The 24,086-nt window shown below is 43.6% G+C and overlaps 1 protein-coding gene and 1 pseudogene across 3 annotated transcripts in view; one reads left to right on the plus strand and one right to left on the minus strand.

Annotated features, from left to right (window-relative positions):
• Positions 1-2,108: 2,108 nt before the first annotated feature.
• LOC141101845 (U2 spliceosomal RNA) lies at positions 2,109-2,213 on the minus strand (annotated as a pseudogene).
• Positions 2,214-6,856: 4,643 nt separating this feature from the next.
• The window catches only part of LOC141147812 (uncharacterized), a 34,974-nt gene continuing 17,744 nt past the window's right edge, over positions 6,857-24,086 (plus strand). For 2 of the 3 annotated variants that reach the window (XM_073634983.1, XM_073634984.1), the window contains exons 1-2: positions 6,857-6,961; positions 15,701-15,736. The gene's annotated coding sequence lies outside the window, so the exon portion shown is untranslated. The remainder of the gene's footprint in view (positions 6,962-15,700; positions 15,737-24,086) is intronic. The other variant, XM_073634985.1, reaches the window with a different exon arrangement.

The raw sequence follows: 24,086 nt of genomic DNA on the forward strand, positions 1-24,086 counted from the left end.
AGTGGGGGGTCCCTGGTGTCCTTAGATGTCCCGAGTCTTTTCTCCCCTATGTGAATGAAAAAAATAGGTATACTTAGCACACAGATATTTGAGGCCAGAAATAGTAATATGAAACATTGCTTGGAAGTGTCGTACAATTGTCTTTTTTGGCAGAGTTCCAATTCCATATTTTTTTTCCCTTTCTAAAGCTGGAATACTTACCTTTTTTTTTGAACAATTTTCACACATGGAGACACCCCTGATATCCACTGGAGCACCTGTGTGGGACACCCTAAAAAGTTTGTTCTGGTGTCCCACACTAGTGCTCCTGTGTCCAGATGTGTAAACAGCTGCTGAGTGTCCTCTCCTTACACTGAATCAAGTTTGCATTTCATTCTAGTACAAACCCATCAAGACAACAATGTACTAAACTTCTTTTACTACAAATAGGCCTGAACAAATGTAGTTAACCTGTATCTGCCAAAAACATCGTATTAGTGGGCGAACAAACAATGTTTACTACGAACGATTACTGTGCCCACGAACCTGAAAGTTGCCATTTTAAACTGTACAACAGTAAAGAAAAGCACATGGAGCAGCATGCATGTAATAATAATAGGAACACATGACAACATTTTTGAAGAACTCTCTTGATCTTTCTGTACTGATCCTGCTCTCTCAATTTCAGTTCTGACCAGCGTTTCCTCAGTTGATCCTTGGATCGCCGTACCCCAAAATTCCTGTGCAGACTTTTCATAACTTTAGTTATGATCTTGGCCTTTCTGACATTTGGGTTTGGGTAAGGTCCATGCTTCCCATCATAGTCGACCCTCTTCAAGATGTCCACCATCTCTATAAAGGACATATTTTAGGCCTTAAATCTCCTCCGGGATTGGGACGTTCGTGGCTCGTCGTTGCTGCTCTCCTCTGCATGCACTTGCTCTTTCTCCGCCATGTACTCTCCCACTGCGCCTAAAGAGAAGGGGTGGGGAATAAACTAGAAAAAACGTCAGGGGCGGGCGGAGTTTAACGCATGCGCAGTTTATATAAAGCGTAACACGCGTACGTCGTACGTACGATCAAAAATCTTCACCCGGTGCCAAAAAAATGTGCACACACATAAAGAGTGCTCACAAAAAAGTGCAACGGGTACACAGATGTGACAATTCCCTGATCCCCCGGGGCGTTAGGCTCCAGACGGGGACAATGGTACTTTACATTGGTCTATCTGGCCGAAACCAGACAAATCCCGTTCTCTGGAGGGCCTGCCGAAACAGGACCCACCCAAATACTAGGTGGGGCTCCACCGAAGGGAGACCCCATGAGAAATGGCGAACTAAGCCAAAAGGCAAGGCCACCCCTTCCCAAGACTTTCAGGGATGGCCCGAGGACCCGCATCCTTACTCATCACACAGTGAAACGTGTACAAAAACAAGACGTGACAAACATAGGATTCCATCAAAATAAATAAATAGTGGGGGAAGGGATAGTGGAGAGGAGAGTGAAAGAAGTGGCCATTGTGTAAAACAATGACCAGGCCCTCCAGCCAGGAATAAAAAATTCCTCTGGTCCCAGCCAAAAGGCCTAGCCCAAGAGGCGGGTGCTAAAAAAAAGCGTGTTATGGTGCAGTGACCGTGGTGCCTCAAATCAAAGTGACTGCCACTCACAGTGATTATTTGGCACCCCTGGACTGCCACTCCAGGAGCACATACTCCATAGGCTTTCAAGACCAACCCTGGCCCACAGCCTAGACCACGGAAGTCCCCACCGCAGACAGAAAAGGCATGAGGTTCAGGAAGCTTGGTGAGAGCCCTTGCCCCATAGACTCCACCATCACTCCCACCACCCCTTCCAATTTCACATTCCGGTAGATACTAACCACTCCCCCCAACCAGCAAAAGGGGAGTAAGCATTCTCTTACCCAAATAACTGTCTGTAGCTAGAGCTACCACAATCCAGGCCAGAAGGCCAGGGACCCGACCCTCCGGCAAGACCAAGATGCAGCACCCATCCTCACCAGGAGCACCCTTCCAGGCGGCTCAGACTCAACCATGGGCCGGTCCTCAGTATCTATTGGGCAACACGGCATAGTCCCCGCTGAGTACTGCCTTTCCAGGCACTATAACACCATTGGATTTGCTGGCCCTCCCCAAAGAGAGTGACACAGCGCCTCCTCTGGAAACTGATAAGAACAGATACTACACTTGATCTTAGCCAAAAGGCCGAGAAGCGAGGAGGGGTGGTGGGGGTGGCATATAGAGAAACTGATGACCTCCATTTTTCTCCTGCAACCATTGAAAACTGCATTCAGCATCTGCAGGGGGAAAATGGAGAAGGTCAGTTCCTCTATATGCTGCTTCCCAGATGGACATTTAGGGACAGCCCATAAATGGGTTAAATTTATGGACTGTTCATAAATTTACAGACAGTTGGCAACTCTGCTGACATTGCATCCACAATCCATTGATCACAGGTGCAATGTTTCGCAGGCTTCTGTAGAAAAAATAATGCATATTTTTTCTGCAAAAAGGTGTGTTTTTTTTTTTTTTTTATATAGGTGAGCTTAGCCTTTAATTATAGCTGACTCAGACTGAATAAACACACAATAAATACCCACACAAATTCCCATGAGTGGGGTCAGGTAAACATTAGCCCTTGTATGCACATTACATTTAAAAACACAGTGATACTACTAAAACTAAAATGTGACAAACACCAACATAGCAACAAAATTAAAAGTATAAGGTGACCGGGCGTATAAGACGACCCTGATTTTGGGCTATACTCACCATATAAGACTACCCCCCTTCTGAAACTGGCTTCATATTTGCTTCTTCTTGCTGGAGCCACCATGATGGGGTCTTTTCTACTAACCATTTTGTTTATCTGTCAGCCTACTGGATGTGCGGTAATACCGTATGCATAGTAGCTTCGGCTACATACAGTATACAGTACATTCACAGACGAGCGATGTATTCTCTATTAGTGAATATAAAGCCTACTCGGATTGGCATCAGCCCGCGCCTCTCTGACTCTCAAAGCCAATCCGAGCAGGCTTTGTATTCTTTTATAGAATTAATCGCTCTTCGTGATTGATTCAGCACAGTATACTGTATGTAACCGAAGCTACATACAGTATTACTGCACATTCAGCGGGCAGACAGATTAGGGACATTCATTTTGGGCTAGCTCACCATCCAAACAGGGCCGTTTTTAGCGCAGGGCAAAAGAGGCATTTGCCCAGGGCCCTGTCATTGTTGGGGGGCCCTGCGCTGCCTGCCCCTTGAGCCCCGCGCTGCCCGCCGGAGTTCGGCCACCTCCGGTGCTGGTTGCATGCTGGCTGCTTGATACTGCCACTTGTAAAGACACAAGCGTTGCTTGTGTCTTTCCAAGTGACAGCACTCCTCTCCCGGCGGCCGCTCTGATCCCTCGGGTATACACATCGATCTCTGAGAGCAGAGGAGGAAGGGGGCGGGGACTCTGCACAGGGGAAGCTGCCTCTGGGACTGGCAGGCTGCACTAGCATTGGACAACACTCTTTGAGTAGTATTAGAAAAACTGTGTACTGCAATCCGGGGGGGCTTTGTGGGAGGAGAGCCTTGTACTTGGGGGAAGTGGAGCTCTGTACTGAAATCTGGGGGGGAGGAAGAGAGCCGTGCACCCCTGCACTCTGCACCTACCTCACCCCTGCACTCTGCACCCACCTCACCCTGCACTCTGCACCCACCTCACTCCTGCACTCTGCACATAGCGCACCCCTCAACCCCGCACTCTGTACAAAGTGCACCCCTCAACCCCGCACTCTGTACAAAGCACACCCCTCAATACTAATGCAGTTTGGCCACACCCGCAATTTGCACTGAGAGGTTATGATGTGTAGTAACCTCTAGCAACTAATCAGTGAGCAATAATGATTTGCAGTAACCTCTAGAATCCAATTAGTGAGCAGTAATGATGTTCTGTAACCTCTAGCAACTAATCAGTGAGCTGTAATGATCTGCTGCAGTAAACTCACTTTGAGCTTTTTAGCGGGGGGGGGGGGGGGGCGCAATAAAATGTTTGCCCAGGGTCCAATCAATGTTAAAGATGGCCCTGCGTCCAAATAACACCATTCCTACAGCATGGAGGGGGTAACATCCCGTTATGGGGGTATTTCTCTGCATAATGGACTGCAGCACTTGTCAGGATAGAAGAAAAACAGATGGGGAAAAATACTGTCAAATTCTTGAGGAAAATCTGCTGCCCTCTGCCAGAAAGTTGTTAATGGGAAGAAGGTTTACCTTCTAACATGACAATGACCCAAAGCACACACAGTGGTTAAAGGAACAAAAAAGTAAGTTTCCTTGCATGGCCTAGTCAGAGCCCAGACTTAAACTACATTGAAAATCTGTGGAATGACTTGAAGATTGCAGTCTACATCCCCACCACCAAATTTAACTGAACTTGAGCAATTTTGAAAAGAAGAGAGGGCAAATATTGTCTAGATGTGCAAAGTTAGTAGAGACATATCCCAATAGACTAAAGGCTGTAATTAAAGCAACAGTGGTGCTATATCTTTCACTTGGATGTCATAAGTTGCACTGAGTAAATACAGGTGGATAAAACAAAAATTGTGTCTGTCTTCATTTCAGGCTGCAAAGCAACAGAATGTGATTGTTTTAAAGGGGGTGATTCTTTTCTATAGCCACTGTATATGGGTACAATAGTATCTATATGGGCACAACAGCATAAATATGCTATTGTGTCCATATATACCCTGCTTCCCCGAAAATAAGACCTAGCGTGATTGTCGGTGATGGCTGCAATATAAGCCCTACCCCCCAAGTAAGCCCTACTTAAAGTCCTTGTAGGTCTTGTTTTCAGGGTAGGGCTTCTTTTCAGGGAAACAGGGTAGTGCTTATTTGGGGGGTAGGGCTTATATTGCAGCCATCACTGACAATCACGCTAGGTCTTATTTTCGGGGAAACAGGGTAGTATCTCACAAAAGTGAGTACACCTCTCACATTTTTGTACATTTGTTTTTATTATATTTTTTTCATGTGACAACACTAAAGAAATTACACTTTGCTACAATGTAAAGTAGTGAGTGTACATCTTGTATAACAGTGTAAATTTTTGCCCTCAAAATAACTAAACACACAGCCATTATTGTCTAAACTGCTGGCAACAAAAGTGAGTACACCTCTAAGTGAAAATGTCCAAATTGGGCCCAAAGTGTCAATATTTTGTGTGGCCACCATTATTTTCCAGCCCTGCCTTAACCCTCTTGGGCATGGAGTTCACCAGAGCTTCACAGGTTGCCACTGGTGTCCTCTTCCACTCCTCCATGAAGACATCACGGAGCTGGTGGATGTTAGAGACTTTGCGCTCCTCCACCTTCCATTTGAGGATGCCCCACAGATGTTCAATAGGGTTTAGGTCGGGAGACACGCTTGGCCAGTACATCACCTTTACCCTCAGCTACTTTAGCAAAGCAGTGGTCATCTTGGAGGTGTGTTTGGGTTCTTTATCATGTTGGAATGCTGCCCTGCGGCCCAGTCTCCGAAGGGAGGGGATCATGCTCTGCTTCAGTATGTCACAGGACATGTTGGCATTCATGGTTCCCTCAATGAAATGTAGCTCCCCAGTGCCAAGAGCACTCATGCAGCCCCATACCATGACACTCCCACCAGTGTGCGGTGTATGGTCCGAGCAAAGACAACCTTTGGATATGACACTGAGCACGTGTACTCAACTCCTTTGGTGAACCATGGCGAGGCCTGTTCTGAGTGGAACCTGTCCTGTTAAACTGCTGTATGGTCTTCGCCATCGTGCTGCAGCTCAGTTTCAGGGTCTTGGCAATCTTCTTATAGCCTAGGCCATCTTTATGTAGAGCAACAGTTCTTCTTTTCAGATCCTCAGAGAGTTCTTTGCCATGAGGTGCCAAATTTAACACACCTGCTCCCCATTCACACCTGAGACCTTGAAACACTAACGAGTCACATGACACTGGGGAAGGAAAAATTGGCTAATTGGGCCCAATTTGGACATTTTCACTTAGCGGTGTACTCACTTTTATTGCCAGCGGTTTAGACATTAATGGCTGTGTGTTGAGTTATTTTGAGGGGACAGCAAATTTACACTGTTATACAAGCTGTACACTCACTACTTTACATTGTAGCAAAGTGTAATTTCTTCAGTGTTGTCAAAGATAGAATAAAATATTTACAAAAATGTGAGGTGTGTACTCACTTTTGTGAGATACTGTATACACATTGTACATATATCAAGACTACTCTGTGTGTGGTGCATTCGCAACGGTCACCTATTGTGCATTACATAAATAGGCCTCATTCACAGCTGCAATTATTTTGGGCAAAAAATTCCTGTCACAGTCCCTGCACCAGGAATCACAGGTGTGTGTGAATAACCTCGGCCACTCAGCTGGTACCAAGCAATGGCAGGCTTATAGGAGCCATGGCTGCCCACCACTGTTTGCATGTATCCAGACATCCAGTGATTATCTGCAGTAAGGAAAATATATGATTATTCCTGGACACAACCTGTCTGCATTCAGGACCAATCATCTGGTGTTACTAGTAATAGTTAGGGTACCTGTCTCTAGGCTTAACAGTTTCTACAGTTTTTGAATGTCCCTGATCCCCATTATTCACTCAAGCATTATCAGTAAATTTTCTATGCCTGACTTGATTGTCTCAGATTCCATGCACGATGTCCCTTAGCTTATTACACCTTTTGTGGATGGCATTCTTGGCACCAGCCCAACTAATCTGCAACATCATAAAATATAAGTCAATAACATAAAATTTTGTATAACAACTTCTCAAGAACTGAAGATTACGAAACAATAGATTACGCCTATTGTCCTTCATGTGCAGGAGTGGTGTATCCTAAACATATAAAAAGGAGGAGATGATCTGCTTGGGCTTTACAGACACTGAACACCAGAGACCTTCTGCTGCACTGTGCCAAATCTCACATCGTAAGTACATCAATTTATTCTTTATTAGCCTAGTAGAATGTGGTGTACCATATAGATAAATGTTCATAGATAGCTACAGGTGTTAAGATAATGGTTGGACATTCACAAATTGTCAAACCGCTTCCCTTCTGCTTTTTGGGGGGGTTTTTTTTGTACACAGGTGAGTACATAGTCGTACACTTTTGTATAGTATTTGTTTGTGCCATTACAGTTTGCAGACACCCTTGGTACCAATGTCCCCAGAGGAACAATAGCAAGTAAATGGACAAACCAAATAATGACAGACATTTTCTATTTGATATCTATCAGCCAAAGGTGACAGCTAAGGTCTGAAGGCAAAAAGACTTGCTAATCTCATACAGATTCTTTCAAAGATCAGGTGACAACTTTCAATTGCCAACAGGTGTCCTAAAGCCAACCTCCAAGATTAATAAAATACACCCTTGCAGTGCAGTGCTGTGAGTGACAGGTGATTTACATATCTCGTGCACTAGCCTAAGACATGCATTATTTTTTTTATTTATTTTTTTTATTCCCTTATTTTTTTCCCACCCCCACTCCGTTCTTCAGCAGCTCTGCAAGGATTGGCTGTTCCACACCTCAGCATGATTTGGCATGCTGAAGTCATGTGGTTACTTTCCTGTCTTTTCACTGGATGTTAGAGATCATAGCAGAAGTTCGGTGTAAGAAATACACAGGAGAAAATGCATATTGGCAAGGGGAGTGTAGAGGTGGGCGGGGAGTCTACTGACATCCCAACTCAACCCACCGCGCTCCAGACAACAGACCCGCCCACAGAATCTGCAGTTTTTCGGGTCTCATAACAGACAGAGGGGAGACATTTGACAGGTAAAGATACATGCAGGAGGCATGTATATCCTTATAGATAACCCCTATGGCAGTAGTTTAGAAAGGATGACATTGGGTTTACATCCACTTTAAGAAGAAATTAGCTCTTTTCTGTTAAAAAAAAAGAAGAAATGGGCTCACTCCAGGCATACTTGCCCTTTATTATCCATTAAACACGTGCATTAGGTTTTGTTATAAATCAAAATTAGGATGAAATTTTCATTTACTGGAGATTTGGATGTACACGAATTTCCGAATCACGAAAGTAACAAATTCCAACAAATCCGAACTATAATATAACCAAACGAAAATTGTATTTATATTCATTTGTTTCGTTCGGATGACATGCTATATAGAAACTGTAGATAGATAGGGCCTTGCATTATTTGGATGCTTCAAACATTCACACAACATAAGGAATGATCTAATATGATTCGGATCCATTTTGTTTTTATGTTGCTTTAACATTTTTCATTTATTACAAAAATGCACTACATATAAAATGTAAACCTATTACAATAAATACAGTAAGGTATACAAGTGAAATAAGATGATTCCTATATATTGTGTTTTGGTTGGATGGAGGTAGATCCATCTGAATCTCCAAACCATAACATAACAAATGAATCCAAAATAAATATTGTTCCAATCGTTATGTTATGATTCAGAGATTCTGATGGATCCACCTTCATCCAACCCAAACAAAGTGCATAACTAATCTCCCCAAATAATGTATTAATAATTCAAAGCAACTATAGGCAATCTTCTGAAATAATTTCTAAAATACAAATATACGGAAAGAATCCAAATATACGAAAATAATTCTGATAATGAATCATTCTGACATAACGAATGTGATTAAACGAAATGATTAACTTAACAAATCCAAACTGAAACAAATGTTTCTGTCGTGCACATCTCCATTAACCATTGCTAAATTTGCTCCAATATGGAGACCCTCATAGGTGAGCGTTGCGAATGCACTACACACAGAGTAGTCTTGATGTATGTACAATGTATATACTGTATACAGTATCTCACAAAAGTGAGTACACCCCTCACATTTTTGAAAATATTTTATTATATCTTTTCATGTGACAACACGGAAGAAATTACACTTTGCTACAATGTAAAGTAGTGAATGCTCAGCTTGTATAACAGTGTACATTTGCTGTCCTCTCAAAATAACTCAACGCACAGCCATTAATGTCTAAACCGCTGGCAACAAAAATGAGTACACCCCTAAGTGAAAATGTCCAATTTGGGCCCAATTAGCCATTTTTCCTCCAGGTGTCATGTGATTCGCTAGTGTTACAAGGTCTCAGGTGTGAATGGGGAGCAGGTGTGTTTAAAATTTGGTGTTATCGCTCTCACTCTCTAACTGGTCACTGGAAGTTTAACATAGCACGTCAAGCAGAAAGGTGGCCAGCGGTTAACAGGACAGTTTCAACTCAGAACAGGCCTTGCCATGGTCGACCAATGAAGTTGAGTGCATATGCTCAGCATCATATCCAGAGGTTGTCTTTGGGAAATAGACGAATGAGTGCTGCCACCATTGCTGCAGAGGTTGAAGGGGTGGGGGGTCAGCCTGTCAGTGCTCAGACCATATGCCGCACACTACATCAAATTGGTCTGCATGGCTTTCGTCCCAGAAGGAAGCCTCTTCTAAAAATGATGCACAAGAAAGCCCACAAACAGTTTGCTGAAGACAAGCAGACTAAGGACATGGATTACTGGAACTATGTGATCTGATGAGACCAAGATAAACTTATTTGGTTCAGATGGTGTCAAGTGTGTGTGGCGGCAACCAGGTGAGGAGTACAAAGACAAGTGTGTCTTGCCTACAGTCAAGCATGGTGGTGGGAGTGTCATGGTCTGGGTCTGCATGAGTGCTAGTGGCAGTGGGGAGCTACAGTTCATTGAGGGAACCATGAATGCCAACATGTACTGTGACATACTGAAGCAGAGCATGATCTCCTCCCTTTGGAGACTGGGTTGCAGGGCAGTATTCCAACATAACGACCCCAAACACACCTCCAAGATGACCACTGCCTTGCTAAAGAAGCTAAGGGTAAAGGTGATGGACTGGCCAAGCATGTCTCCAGACCTAAACCCTATTGAGCATCTGTGGGGCATCCTCAAACGGAAGGTGGAGGAGCGCAAGGTCTCTAACATCCACCAGCTCCGTGATGTTGTCATTGAGGAGTAGAAGAGGACTCGAGTGGCAACCTGTGAAGCTCTGGTGAACTTCATGCCCAAGAGGGTTAAGGCAGTGCTGGAAAATAACGGTGGGCACACAAAATATTGAAACTTTGGGCCAGATTTGGACATTATCACTTAGGGGTGTACTCACTTTGTTGCCAGCGGTTTAGACATTAATGGCTGTATGTTGAGTTATTTTGAAGGGACAGCAAATTTACACTGTTATACAAGCTGTGCATTCACTACTTTATGTAGCAAAGTGTCATTTCTGCAGTGTTTTCACATGAAAAGATATAATAAAATATTTACAAAAATGTGTGAGGGATGTACTCACTTTTGTGAGATATATACACACACACACTTGTGGGGGTGTATATATATATATATATATATATATATATATATATAGGGCCCTCTGATTCCTACTGTATCAAAGTGTATTGTATTTGTACTGTCTACCCTCAAGTTGTAAAGCGCTACGTAAATTGTTGGCGCTATATAAATACTGTATAATAATAATAAATATATATATATATATATATATATATATATATATTCCAGTGAAACCTTGGATTGAGAGTAACTTGGTCTGAGAGTGTTTTGCAAGACAAGCAAAATTTTTTTATAAATTTTGACTTGATAAAAGAGCGATGTCTTGAAATACAAGTAGCGTCATGTCACAACTGAGTATAACAGAGAAGAGAGGTGCCTCTAAGTGTAGCAATATGGTTACATTTAGGCCCCTTTCACATGGAAGTTTTGACAGACTCCATTTTGACAGACTCCACTTGCTCAGCGGGGATTGATCCGTTGATCTCCGCTGAGCAGGCGGATGACAGGTCCATCTCCGCTCACTGTACAGAGACGGACCTGTCAGAGCCCCGCTCTCCTCTATGGGAGACTGAATGGAAACGGATCCGTCTGTCCGTTTTCATCTGATTCCATCTGATCTACTAGACGGATGGAAAATAGGGTTTCCATCCATCTAGATTTGGCGGCAGGTTGGCTCCCCTGCGCAAGCGACCGTAGGTGTACGTCAGCCGCTTTAAGAGCTATAGGGGTGTGCACGCACTCAGCGTGACACTGGAGCCGATGCTCGTGGCCGGCGGCCGCGATGTCTGCCGATGGCCTGCGATCGCTCCTCAGATAGGCAGAACGTGGATCTGTCAATGTAAACAGACAGATCCCCGTTCTGACAGGGAAGAAGAGAGAGATCTGCTGTTCCTAGAGATCAAGAACAGTGATGTCTCTCTACTCCCAGTCAGTCCACCCCCCCCCCACAGTTAGAAACGCCTCCCTAGGACACACTTAACCCCTTGATCAACCCCTAGTGTTAACCCCTTCCCTGCCAGTGACATTTATACAGTAATCAGTGGCTATTTTTAGCACTGATCACTGTATAAATGTCAATGGTCCCAAAAAAGTGTCAAAAGTACCCGATCTGTCCGCCTCAATGTCGCAGTCCCGCTAAGAATCTCTGATCACCGCCATTAGTAGTAAAAGAAAATCAATAATAAAAATGCCATAAATCTATCCCCTATTTTGTAGGCTATAACTTTTGCGCAAATCAATTAATATACACTTATTGCGATTTTGTTTACCAAAAATATGTAGAAGAATACATACTGGCATATTGGCATAAACTGATTTTTCTAAATTTCCAGTCTTTTTTTGTTTATAGCGCAAAAAATAAAAAACGCAGAGGTGATCAAATACCACCAAAAGAAAGCTTTATTTGTGGGAAAAAAAGGACATCAATTTTGTTTGTGTACAATTGTCAGTTAAAGCGACACAGTGCCGTAGCGCAAAAATGGCCTGGTCATTAAGGGGGCAAATCCTTCCGGGGTTGAAGTGGTTAATGAAGGTACAACACTTATTTAGCAACTTACATGGTTGCTGATTAAAAGAGGCACATCTAAGTATGCAGGCATCTGGGGTAACGCTGTCCACATAGACCGTCCTCCGCACCGCCATCGGCGTCATCCCTTCCACGCTGCGCTCCACAAGTGGTTCAAGCCTCCCTTTCGGATCGCTCTACTGCAGGGTAATCTTCCCGGTCACGATTGCAGACTGACAGCGGTGAGAGCCAGGGGTGCGGAGGATGGTCTATGTGGACAGCTTCATCCTGGATGCCTGAATACTTAGATGTGCCTCTTTTAAATCATCAGCCACGTGAGTTGCTAAATGTTGTACCTTCATTAAATGTAACCATATTGCTACACTTAGAGGCGCCTCTCTTCTCTTTTATACTCTGTAGCTCCTGCTGGATTTTGCTTTAAATTCCCTTGTGGAGGCTGCCATTTGTAAATGGACATTTAATGAGTACACAACCTGTCACATTGTTATAATCTTTTTATTTGGACTATAAAATGAAAGACTTATGAATAAATGATTGTGGAATGAATCATCTGAGTTTCCATTATTTCTTATGGGGAAATTTGCTATGATATACAAGTGCTTTGGATTACAAGCATGTTTCCGGAATGAATGTATATGTTCGAGCAAATAGTACCACTACAGATACTCCTAGTTTAAGACTACTCGGACTTACGATCGGCTCTCCCCACTCTAACATTGCATATATACATCATTATATTGTAGTGTACAGTACAGAATTTTTGTTTTTGTTCTGTACTTATGCAAATTAAAACAACGTTATTAAGCTGGAGTTTTGTGCTTAGACCTTTTTATCACAATACAGTACAGTACAGTATTTTAGAATGCTTAAAATATTGATTACTTGTTATTCCTCAATTAACAACCAATCCATTTTACGACCTGGTCGTTGGAGCGGAACCTGGTCCTTAAGTGAGGAGTGCCTGTACAGAAATTAAAAAGTAAAGTGTATGGAAAGGCCACTCAGGCAGATTTTGGAAAAGTGTCTCGCATGCATTTTGAAAGTGACAAAACATGTGCCAAATTCATGTTACCTGTTTAGAACTTGTACTTGAATTTGGTGCAATGCTTTTTACAACCACTGCAGGCATCTCTGAGGAGAACTAGTGGTCTAAACTTGCTACTGGAGAAAGTTTCAGATGGTAGCATCTTCAAATTACAGTACCCCAGTCATTGAATTCAGATTCAGGTTCAGAATACTTTATTAATCCCAAAGGGAAATGACTAAAATCCAATTACCTTCAACAAGACAATACAAGGATCACAATAACAAGGCACAATAACAATCAAATTATCAATAGCAGCATATAATACCACACAAAACTAAATGAATACTCTACTGTAATCAACCATACATCCTTTTAAAATACTAAATAGAATAAATAACAGATTGAACAAATAACAGACAATCAAAGAACCAACTTTCAAATGACACCACTTTCGCAAACATTACCCAAAAATCATTACACCAACATTATATAAAAACTACATAAAAAATCTGGATCATAAACCAGACTAAATCCTCACATCCAGCACTCACAGAAAAGAATTATATAATTTTGCCACATGCAAAAATTAGTTTCTGTGGTGCATCGTGGTTGTAACACTCTATCACTGAAGGTACTTCTCAGACTGACCAGCTTATTGTGGAGTGGGTGGGAGGTGTTGTCCAAGATTGAACGCACCTTGGACAACATTCTCCAACATGCTCCAACACTTGTTAAATTCTCCAATCCAACAACATCACTGGCCTTTGCAAATCAGTTTATTGAGTCTGTTGGTGTTGGCTATCCTAAGGCTGGATTCACACCTATGCATTTTTAGTGCTTTTTGCATTTTGCAGATTTGCACTACAGAACATTTAAAAAGGTTTCCTATGGAACACGTTCTGTAGTACAAATATGCAAAATGCAAAAAGCACTAAAAATGCATAGGTGTGAATGCAGCCTAATGCCCCGTACACACGGTCGGATTTTCCGATGGAAAATGTCCGATCGGAGCGTGTTGTCGGAAATTCCGACCGTGTGTGGGCTCCATCGGACATTTTCCATCGGATTTTCCGACACACAAAGTTGGAGAGCAGGAGATAAAATTTTCCGACAACAAAATCCGTTGTCGGAAATTCCGATCGTGTGTACACAAATCCGACGGACAAAGTGCCACGCATGCTCAGAATAAGTAAAGAGATGAAAGCTATTGGCTACTGCCCCGTTTATAGTCCCGACGTACGTGTTTTATGTCACCGCGTTCAGAATGATCGGATTTTCCGACAACTTTGTGTGACCGTGTGTATGCAAGACAAGTTTGAGCCAACATCTGTCTGAAAAAATCCTAGGATTTAGTTGTCGGAATGTCCGATCAATGTCCGACCGTGTGTACGCCCTATAAGTCTGCTTTCCCAGCATGCCACTGCATACATTAGAGCTCTGGCCACCACAGACTCATAAAACATCTTCAGCATTGTTCAGCAGATGTTAAAAGACTTCTGCCTCCTCAAAAAATAGAGGCTGCTTTGGCTCTTAAATCCCTATTTGAAGAATTTCTTAAGGTTTCCTATTTTTTTTTTTCCTATTTTGCAATGTAGGTGACATGGATGTACTATATATAGAAAGAAATCGCAGTTAAAAAAAGAAAACTCTGTAGTGTCATGGTTAGGGTTGCTGTCCTACATTGTAAGCTTCAGAGGTTTGCCTTCATTGGTGTCACAACAATTTAAGTATCAAATTAAGGTAGGTCTGTAAGGCCTAGATACAGAGCGTAATAGCCCACATAACATATTTGCATAATATAAATCCAGGTAAGGGAAGCGGATAAATACCAAACACTCCACGTCGTAATAAACTTTAGGGGGCCTTCTAAGGTCATTAACGTGTTATCTACAATAGCCTTCTCATCCAAAGTTGTCACATTGTGAGCTACCTTTATGTTACTTTTAACCACTTCAATACAGGGCACTTTAACCCCCATTCATGCCCAGGCCAATTTTCAGCTTTTAGCGCTGTGACACTTTGAATGACAATTGAGCGGTCATGCAACACTTTACCCAAATGACATTTTTATAATTGTGTTTGCACAACTAAAGCTTTCTTTTGGAGGTATTTAATAACCTCTGTTTTTTTTTTTTTTTTTATTATTTGCTAAATAAAGGAAATGAGACTGAAAATTTTCCTAATTATTAGCAGAAATTAAATTTGTTTTATGTAACAGGTGATCAGGCACACGGACTACTGACAGTACAATAAAAATGAATACATGAAAATGAAATGAAATCTATTTATTCAGTTTGTTTTGTTGTGATTAGCTGTGATTAGCCACAGCTGATCACATGGCACACATGGGCTGTGATTGGCCCAGTCTGTACCATGTGATCACTGTGACCAATCACAGCTAGCAACACAATTGTACACAATAGATGGCTTGAAAGGAAGACATCCATTGTTTACAACTGTCGTATGACCTGCTGTGATTAGTTACAGCTATAACGTGGTACAGGCAGCGGGCCACTACAGTGATCAATCATCGGCTGTGTCTACTGGACACAGCCGATGACAGATCGTGCTGCATTGTGGGCACACATGAGGTACGATCCGAGAGGAGGTCATATGACATATGATGAAAGTCCCGCCCAGCCGTCAATTGACTATAGGCTAGGTGGGAAGTGGTTAAGGTGACAAGACAATAGAATGTAAGCCGCTCTATAAATGATATAGGAGGTATAGCCCTGTAGAGTGTATGAGTCCACAGAAAGCTATGAGGTGTTTTTTGACCGGACTATTTTTTTCTTTTTTTCAGAATTGCATATTATTGCTGTATCGGTGTAGGAATCAGGTACGTGTTTAAGGAGGGGGGCCCAGAACAACTAGTGGGACTTTTTTTGCCTTAATGCAGAGAATGTTAAAAAATGTAGTCTTTAGAACCACTTTTACTACTTCAATACAGGGTACTTTCACACCCCTTCCTGCCCAGTCCCATTTTCAGCTTTCAGCGATGTCTCACTTTGAATGACAATTACGCGGTCATGCAACACTGTACGCAAACCAAATTTTTAGATAGAGCTTTCTTTTGGTGGTATTTGATCACCACTGGGGTTTTTATTTTTTGCGCTACATATAAAAAAAGACTGAAAATTTTGAAAAAAATTTTCCTTCGTTTCTGTTACAAAACTTTGTAAAAAAGTATGTTCTCCCCTTCAATGATGAACACTGATTGGCACTGATGATGAGGCACTTATATGCAGCACTGATGGGCACTCATAGGCGGCACTGATAAGCAGCTTTGGGCACTGATAGGTGGCCCTGATATGCAGCACTAATGAGCACTGATAGGTGGCCTTGATTTGCAGTACCGATGGGCACTCATAGGTGGCACTTATAGGCGTCACTGATGGGCACTGATAGGTGGCACTGACAGGCAGCACTGATCAGGAGGCACTGACAGGCATCACTGATGGGCACAGAGTGCCATCCCTAATGGGCACTGATTGACATACCTGGTGGGCTCTAGTGGGCATACCTGGTGGTCTCCAGTGGGCATCCTCGATGGGTCTGCACTGATAATCAATGCACTGATTATTAATGCAGACCCCCCTGTCAGGAGAGCAGCCTATCGGCTCTCCTCTACTCGGCTCGCCTCTACTCGTGCCTGCCAGGCACTTCCTGGTTACCATGTGATGAGCTGTGAATGGACACAGCTCATCACATGGTAAAGAGCCTACATCATAGGCTCTTTACCAAGATCGGAGATGAGGTGTGTCAGATTGACACACCACATCACCAATCGCCACACTGCACACCTGTGCGCGCTAGCGGCTTATCCTGCTGGACATTATATGACGTCCAGTCAGGATAATACAACCACTTTCTGGCCGTCATTCTGCTATATGGCGGGCGGGAAGTGGTTAACGTCCAAAAAATATAAATACATGACAGTAACAAATAAGATTTTTTTCTAGAATACTACATTGTACACAAATGCTAGAAGTCTGGTTAAAGCGGAGTTCCAGTCCCCCAAACATTTTATTTTTTTAGTTTTTATGACTGCTCTGTAATTGTCCAAACCTGTACATTAACATTTCTAACATGTAATATTTTTTTGCGCTTTTACTTTCTTTAAAAATAGTTTTGTTACTTACAGATCTCAGAAGCAGGCAGGTTCCATTTTAGCTGTGGGCATCTGAAGCCCTCTGGATTTCTGTGCAGCTGGCTATCCAGCTGCACCTACCAATCTTGCACATGTGCAGTATTGCCGTTGCCCGGCCCTCCGACTTCCTGACAGGTTTCCAACGTAAGATTTTGGCAGCAGGTGATTCGCAAGGACTCCTGGGAAACATGACGCCGCTATCCCAGGAACCCTTGCGAATCGCCGAGGCGGGGACGTAAAGGAGAAATAACACAAAGAAAGATATTTCCAAACAGGAAAAAAAAATTCCATTGGGAAAAGGATGAGCTAAGGGAATACAATAAAGAGAAAGTGCAGAAAATGGGTGGAACTCCGCTTTAATAAAATGGAAGAACTAGTACTTTTGATACTTGAGGAAGATTTTGACTTAGTGGGAATATCAGAAACCTGTTTTAATAGCTCACATGACTGACAGGCGACTGTCCAATAGTAATGCCTGAATAGGAGGGACAGGGTAGGTAGAATCAGGGGAAAGGTGTACCTGTATGCCAAGAATGATTTGCTAGTGAATATGCGGGATAAATATTGCATAGTGGGGAGATTATTATTATATCGGATTTAGTTTGCGCAGCGCTTTACAATGTTAGGGCAGACAGTACAATTACAATACAATTCAATACAGGAGGAATCAGAGGGCTCTGCTCGTTAGATCTAGGAGGGAGGGTCACATGATACAAAAGGGTAAAAACTGTGGGGGTTGAGCTGATGAAGAAAATTAAAGTACAGTTGTTAGGTGGAGGCAGGATAGGCTTCTCTGAAGAGAAAAGTTTTCAGGGATTGCCTAAAAGTGGATAGATTTGGAGATAGTCTGACCAAGTGGGTAGGGAATTCCAGAGGATTCCAGAGGATCCCTCCAGGCCAGCTTTCCTAAGCCCCCAGCCCAAGGTACCACCCCTTTCTGGTAGGGGTTTCCTCAAGGGCAACTGACAGCCTCTCCTCAGCACTCCATCTCCTGACAGTCCACCCCTGGGGATTGGCTGAGGCCCCATAAATATTCATAGCAGCTCCTCCTAAGCATCACCCTCTAGTTCTTGAAGGTTCTACAACCATCCAGACATCAGAAATAGGCACCAGATAGCTGCCAGGATGAGTCATCCAGGCCTGGCCTCTAGTAACCCTGACCCAATTTAATGACTCAGGTTATTCCTGGTCAGAATAATGCTTTTACCTTTTACCTAGTAGCACACACTAAAGGGTGCTACACCAGATAGAAAACTGGTTACAGGAGCATGTCCAGAGGTTGGTGATTAAAGGAAGAAAGCAGAGAGGGAAGGAAGTGCCAGCTAAGTGTAGTATCCCAGTAAAAAGTTTTTAATGGAGACAGATTAAAAACACTCAAAAGATTAAAATGTATAAAAAGCTCATCTGGTCACACTAGGTGTGGGTGTGGATCCTCCTAATTCCATCCTGAAGGACCGCTGTCATCTATTCCGGCTGCTAAGCATGGAGATGGCTGGCTTGGGAGCCTGGAGGATCCCCGGGAAGCCACATGAAAGGAGGTACCAGAGGAGAAGGGAAACAAGGCAGGCTATGCGCCCGGAGCATTTGGCTCCTTCTACAGGCCTTGCACTACATAGTTGATAGTAAATTTAATGTAAATATGGAAATTGAACAAGAAAATTGTATACTGTATGGCCTGCCGAAGTTCAACTTTTAGTAAGGGTATTCAGCTGTGCAGGGCTGCATCATTCACACAGATATGTGAATAAACTACAAGTTTGGTCTTCCACCCCTGCAGACTGCTGGTGAGTGCCTTTGTAGTTTACTGACACTGTCTGCCCATTTGGGAGATTTAGGTAGAAAGGTGTACTGAGAGTCTGCAGGAGTCTGACCTTGCACCCACCATGCTGTTATCTTTGTCTAGCAATTTTAAGAGGGAGTCAGTGATGGGTCTCTGGCATTTGGGAGAGCATGGTGCAAAACTGAACTTTGTAATTCATCCATAGATGACCTCCATGACACTGTGCCTTAGAGTATCCATGGGGGGGGGGGGCAGCAGTAGAGATGAGCTCAGTATTTTGGACTAACACTGGCTGTTCAGATGTTTGCCTGACCTTTCAGGGCATTTGGTGTAGATGAACATGGTAGCTTCTGGCTGTCAATGGCTGCTTGCACCAGCTGTGTCCCAAACAACCCCTTGATGTCACCTGGGCCCATTCACTTGCATGGCTGGGAATTCCTGGCCATGTAAACAAATGGGCAGAGAATGGTGCGATACAAGGTTGCTTGGTCATATTTGGGCAATGAGTCACCACTCTCCTTTCCTTTTATAGCTGATGACCACTCAGGGGTCCCCCATCAAAATGTGTCTGGTATGGTTTAGAAGTGGGGCTGCACTATTGGCTTGTTCCCACCTTTCCTTTCCTTGCTATTCAAGATGCTGAGATCATGGTCTAGTATGGATTTTTCAGGGGGACTTTTTTTTGCATGGAATTCCTCTTAATCTCCATCACTCAAAGCATAGATTTTAGGAGGCTGTATGCAATTTTTATTGTTTTTCAGGCAGTACTACAGCAAAAGCAACTATTTTGCCAGCAAAGAAATCCCATTGCTGGCTGTTTACTAAAAAAGACACACAGATCCCTCCAAAGGCCCCACACCAAGGGTGGGCATGTTCTGTAAATTAAATGATGCAAACCCTCAAACAATCCATGTTAATTCCAGGTTGTGAGACAACAAAACACGAAAAATACTAAGGGGGTGAATACTTTTGCAAGGGTCTGTAAATAACCTGCGTTGATATTTAAATAGTGGCGGCATTAAATATGTAAATAGTCGTGGACCGCGGCATTGATATGTAAATAGAGGTGGCATTCATATGTATATCATATCCCCCTGAGGTCATATCTACCATCACTTCTGCTGAATGCTACCCACTGGGGAGGTAAAGGAGAATGCTTGAAAGTCCTGCCTACAACTATAGTCATTAAGCCTAACATCAGCCTGTTCTGTAAAACCTTCTTCAAAATAACATGGTGCCACAGCACCCTGAATTTTAGTGCATGTTAATATGCACATCTCAGCCGATGCATGAGGGTGTCATTAACAATTAATGGTACTGCTGTGTATCTGCTAAAGGGCAGCACGTTTTTGTGGTGTTAGGGACAGCGATTTTGCCTGTATTCCCAACAAACACAAATGTGAACGCAGGCTAAATGTCTCAGTTACATTGATTGTCAGTGTAAATCTTCTTATTACATTGGGGCTTGGTGTACAATCCTTTCATTCACACTAGTGGTCAGTGTGAAGGTCCCCCTTATATTGGTGGTCAGTGTAAATCCCTCTTTATATTGGTGGTTACTGTGAATGCTCCAATACATTAGTGGTCAGTGTAAATCCCTATTACATTGGTGGCCAGTGTAGAAACTCCTCTTTATATAGGTAATCATTAAAAAAACAAATTTTGCATTTGTAGTCCGTTTTGAATCCTCCCTTAAATTGGTGGTCCATGTAGAAGCCCCCTTTAAATTGGTGGTGAGTGTAAATCCTCCTTACATTGATGGCCAGTGTAGAAATCCCCCTTTATTTGGCTGTTGATGTAAAATCCCCCCTTACATTGGTTGTCAGTGTAAATTCTTCTTAACATTGGTGACCATTTCCCTTTATATTGGTAGTAAGTGCAGAATTGCCCTTACACTGGTGGTCAGTGTAAATCGCCCTTTACATTGGTGGTCAGTGTAAATCCCCCCTAATATTGGTGGTCGGTGTAGAAGTATCACTTTACATTGGTGGTCAGTACAAATCTCCTCGACAATGGTTGTCACTGTAAATTCCCCCTTACATGGAGGTCTTTGTATATCCCCCTTACACTGGTGGTTGGTGTAAATGCTCTTATTACATTGGTGTCAGTGTAGAAATCCCTCTTTTCCAGTAAGGATATGCAGTAAACTCTAGGAACTAATCAGTGAGCAGTAATAATGTGCATGACCTCTGACAACCAACTAGTGAGTGGTATAGATGTACAGTAACCTCTAGCAATCAATCATTAAGCAGTATTGATGTACAGTAATCTCTAGCAACCAATCAACAAACAGAAGTCATGTGCTGTAACCTCTAGAAAATAAACAGTGAGCCATAATGTGTGCTGTAACCTCTAGCAGGCAGTCAGTGAGCCGTATTAATACACTGTAAGCTTTGGCATCCAATCGCAATCGCTGCCTGATCTGATTCAGTAAACTGCTTTGAGTCTAGCTGCTATTTATTGTATGTCTCAAGCATGTGGAGATCAAAATTGCATGGAAGAGGGGGCCCAATAAGATGTTTGCCCGGGGTCCAGTCAACATTAAAGGCGGCCTTGGAGCCAATATAGCTACACAGCTATAAATTATGCTGCGTGGTACACACTTCTGACTGCTGTACTCCCAGCATCCAAAGAGCAGAGGTCAGGAGTACATAACACACAGTGTCACCTTCACCCCCACCATCCCTCTGCCACCACTGTTTCTTTCCCAATACCTTGGCACAAATATACCCACCTTGCACACCTCTGATAACACCACACCCCCTACCCATGTTTTGCTACCAGTGTCCCCAAGCACACCTCTTCCACCTCTGTACCCATCCTCCCCCCCCCCCAAAAAAAAAAACACCCCAGCTACCACTCTGCTACCTTACACCTCTGCCATGAATGTCCCCCCCACATATCTCTGTACCCTTACCACACCTCCTTCACCACTGTACCCTCACACACCTCTGTACCCCATTTCCACACACACCCTCAACCATTGTAGCCTCACACACCTCTTCACCTTCCTTCCTCCCCTCCCGAGAAGTTCAGGAGTGTGCTATGTACAGAGTTCAGGGTTCAAAGGACAAGTTGGAATATCTCAAAGTCAGAACAAAATCATATCCTGTTCATTCAAGTTGGATGGAAGAAGGACCAAAGTAGGACTGATGTCACAGGGCCAAGTAGGATGACAGTTATAGAACAGTCGTGTCGTACCAGTGTGAACCCAGCCTAAAAGTGAAAGTAGTGAGCAGCCCTTCTGGCTGAGGTACCCAATCTGGGAGAGATCACACACACAGTCCAGAAGGTTATATAATTTCTTGCATGCTGAAGTATATTTAACAGAAGTAATTGCAATTAATGGAGCAGATACTAGCATTCAAATAACACGGTGCCCATACAGTTGCAATAGAACAGTCATTAATGGTACAATTTTGCAGTAAGGCACAGTATAGCAGCAGCAGATTACTTTTCAATGGCACAGTTTAGCAGTGGTATTTCGCTCAGTAGTGGCACAGTTTTGCAGTAGGTTAGTATATTCCAGGCATAGCCTGATTTACCAGAGGATGGCTTCTGCTGTAAGGGTGGCGGATAACGACTTAATTTAGCTTCACTCTATTGTGCTGAAGAGGTCCAAATGTTGTTCTGGATAATGGAATGCTTGTGGAGAAACCAGATGTGTCCCTACAGAGAGGAACCTCTCCCTGCAAGAGTACCAGACTCTTCCTAGCAAAATGGAGTCTCTGTGTCTCACCTCACCACTCGCTCTAGGTGCACCGAATTATGTGGGCACCCTAATATATAGAGTCCTACCACCAAAATGGCTGCCCGAGGTCACCAAAATGCAGCATCCAATCAGACAGCTAAAACCTCTGTTATAACTAAAGAGCAGTGGTGGCCCGTCCATAGTGGGCGCACGGGCGCCGCCCCCCAAACCTATTTACAAAAAAAATGGTCACTTTAAGAGTGACCAGACACACAGCAGTCTATGGGAAGCTTTCCAGCTTGCAATCAGCTGATTGCAAGCTGGGAAGCTGATTTGCCCGTGTTAAGGGAGTGTTCAGGGCACAAGCGATGCACCCCGAACGATCCACACTCTACACTCATTCGTCTCTGTCCTCCTTTCCTATCTTATAATTGGCGGAGGGACAGGAGGAAGGTGGTCACTGGGCGGTGCTCTTTTTGAGGCACCGCGCAGCATCACTTCTGGTTTCCCGGCTCACTGCTGTCCTGTGTGAAATCCTGTTCCATCCCCCTGATCACCGGAACAGTCAGTGTTTTCCCTGGGCTGTGTACCCTGTCTTGGAGCACTTGGGCTCCCTTCAACCCTCCTTATTGGCATGCTGAGATCGGAAACCTGATCGGCACCCCCCCCCTGGTCCGCTATCCCTGGTCTTACACAGTGGCAGGGTGTGTGACAGCCATCCATCCCTATACCTCCCCAAATGGGAATGAGGGACACCTATCAGCGAAAGTATGCAGACATAGGACACACCCCTTGCCACAACCCTTAAAGGAGCATTGTATAAAAAATCAAGATTGGTTAAACCCACAAGTGCTTTTTTTTACCACTACTATTCCTTTATACTGGCTTTTGGAATTTACAAATGCAGCAATTCAGAAAGCAGATGAAAGGTTTAGCGCTGGAAAACACTTTTTGATAGATAAAAAAGTGCATTTTATATACATCTATATAGATCAGACCAAAATGAGGGACAAATGAGGAGGAATGAGGGACAGAGGGACATTGCTCCAAATCAGGGACAGTCCCTCGAAATCAGGGACAGTTGGGAGCTATGTATCCCTCCGGGACTGCAGAGGACAATGTGCTGGCTGTGAGTCACTGTGCTTCCTATGTACTTTCCACTTGATCATTTGTTCCTGTTTATGAATGGATACAGCCACTATAAGGGGGTCCCAAGATAGCAGGAAAGGTTTTCTGGTCTGGTGTATGTAGCGCCCGCAAGGAGGATGAGCTCAAGCACAGCGTGTACTCACTTCCGACACTTGGCTCCACTTGGCAGCTTGTGAGAGGTGTTTCAGGTCCCACACGCTGCAATTACTCTGTAAGCCAGCTGCATCTGTCCCTCTCTCCCCCATTTCTCCCCCCTCCTGTCTCACACTAACAAACGGACTGAAGCCCCCTCCTCGGCTCGGGTGTCTTCCTATACACAGACAGGAGGGGGAGGAGAATGGACACAGCATCAACAGGATGTGCTGATCCGAGGTTAGGTCTGAATGCAATATACCACATGACACTTGCAGGGGAAGGGG

This window comes from Aquarana catesbeiana, linkage group LG06 (assembly GCF_042186555.1).
Source record: "Aquarana catesbeiana isolate 2022-GZ linkage group LG06, ASM4218655v1, whole genome shotgun sequence".
Taxonomy (NCBI): Eukaryota; Metazoa; Chordata; class Amphibia; order Anura; family Ranidae; genus Aquarana; species Aquarana catesbeiana.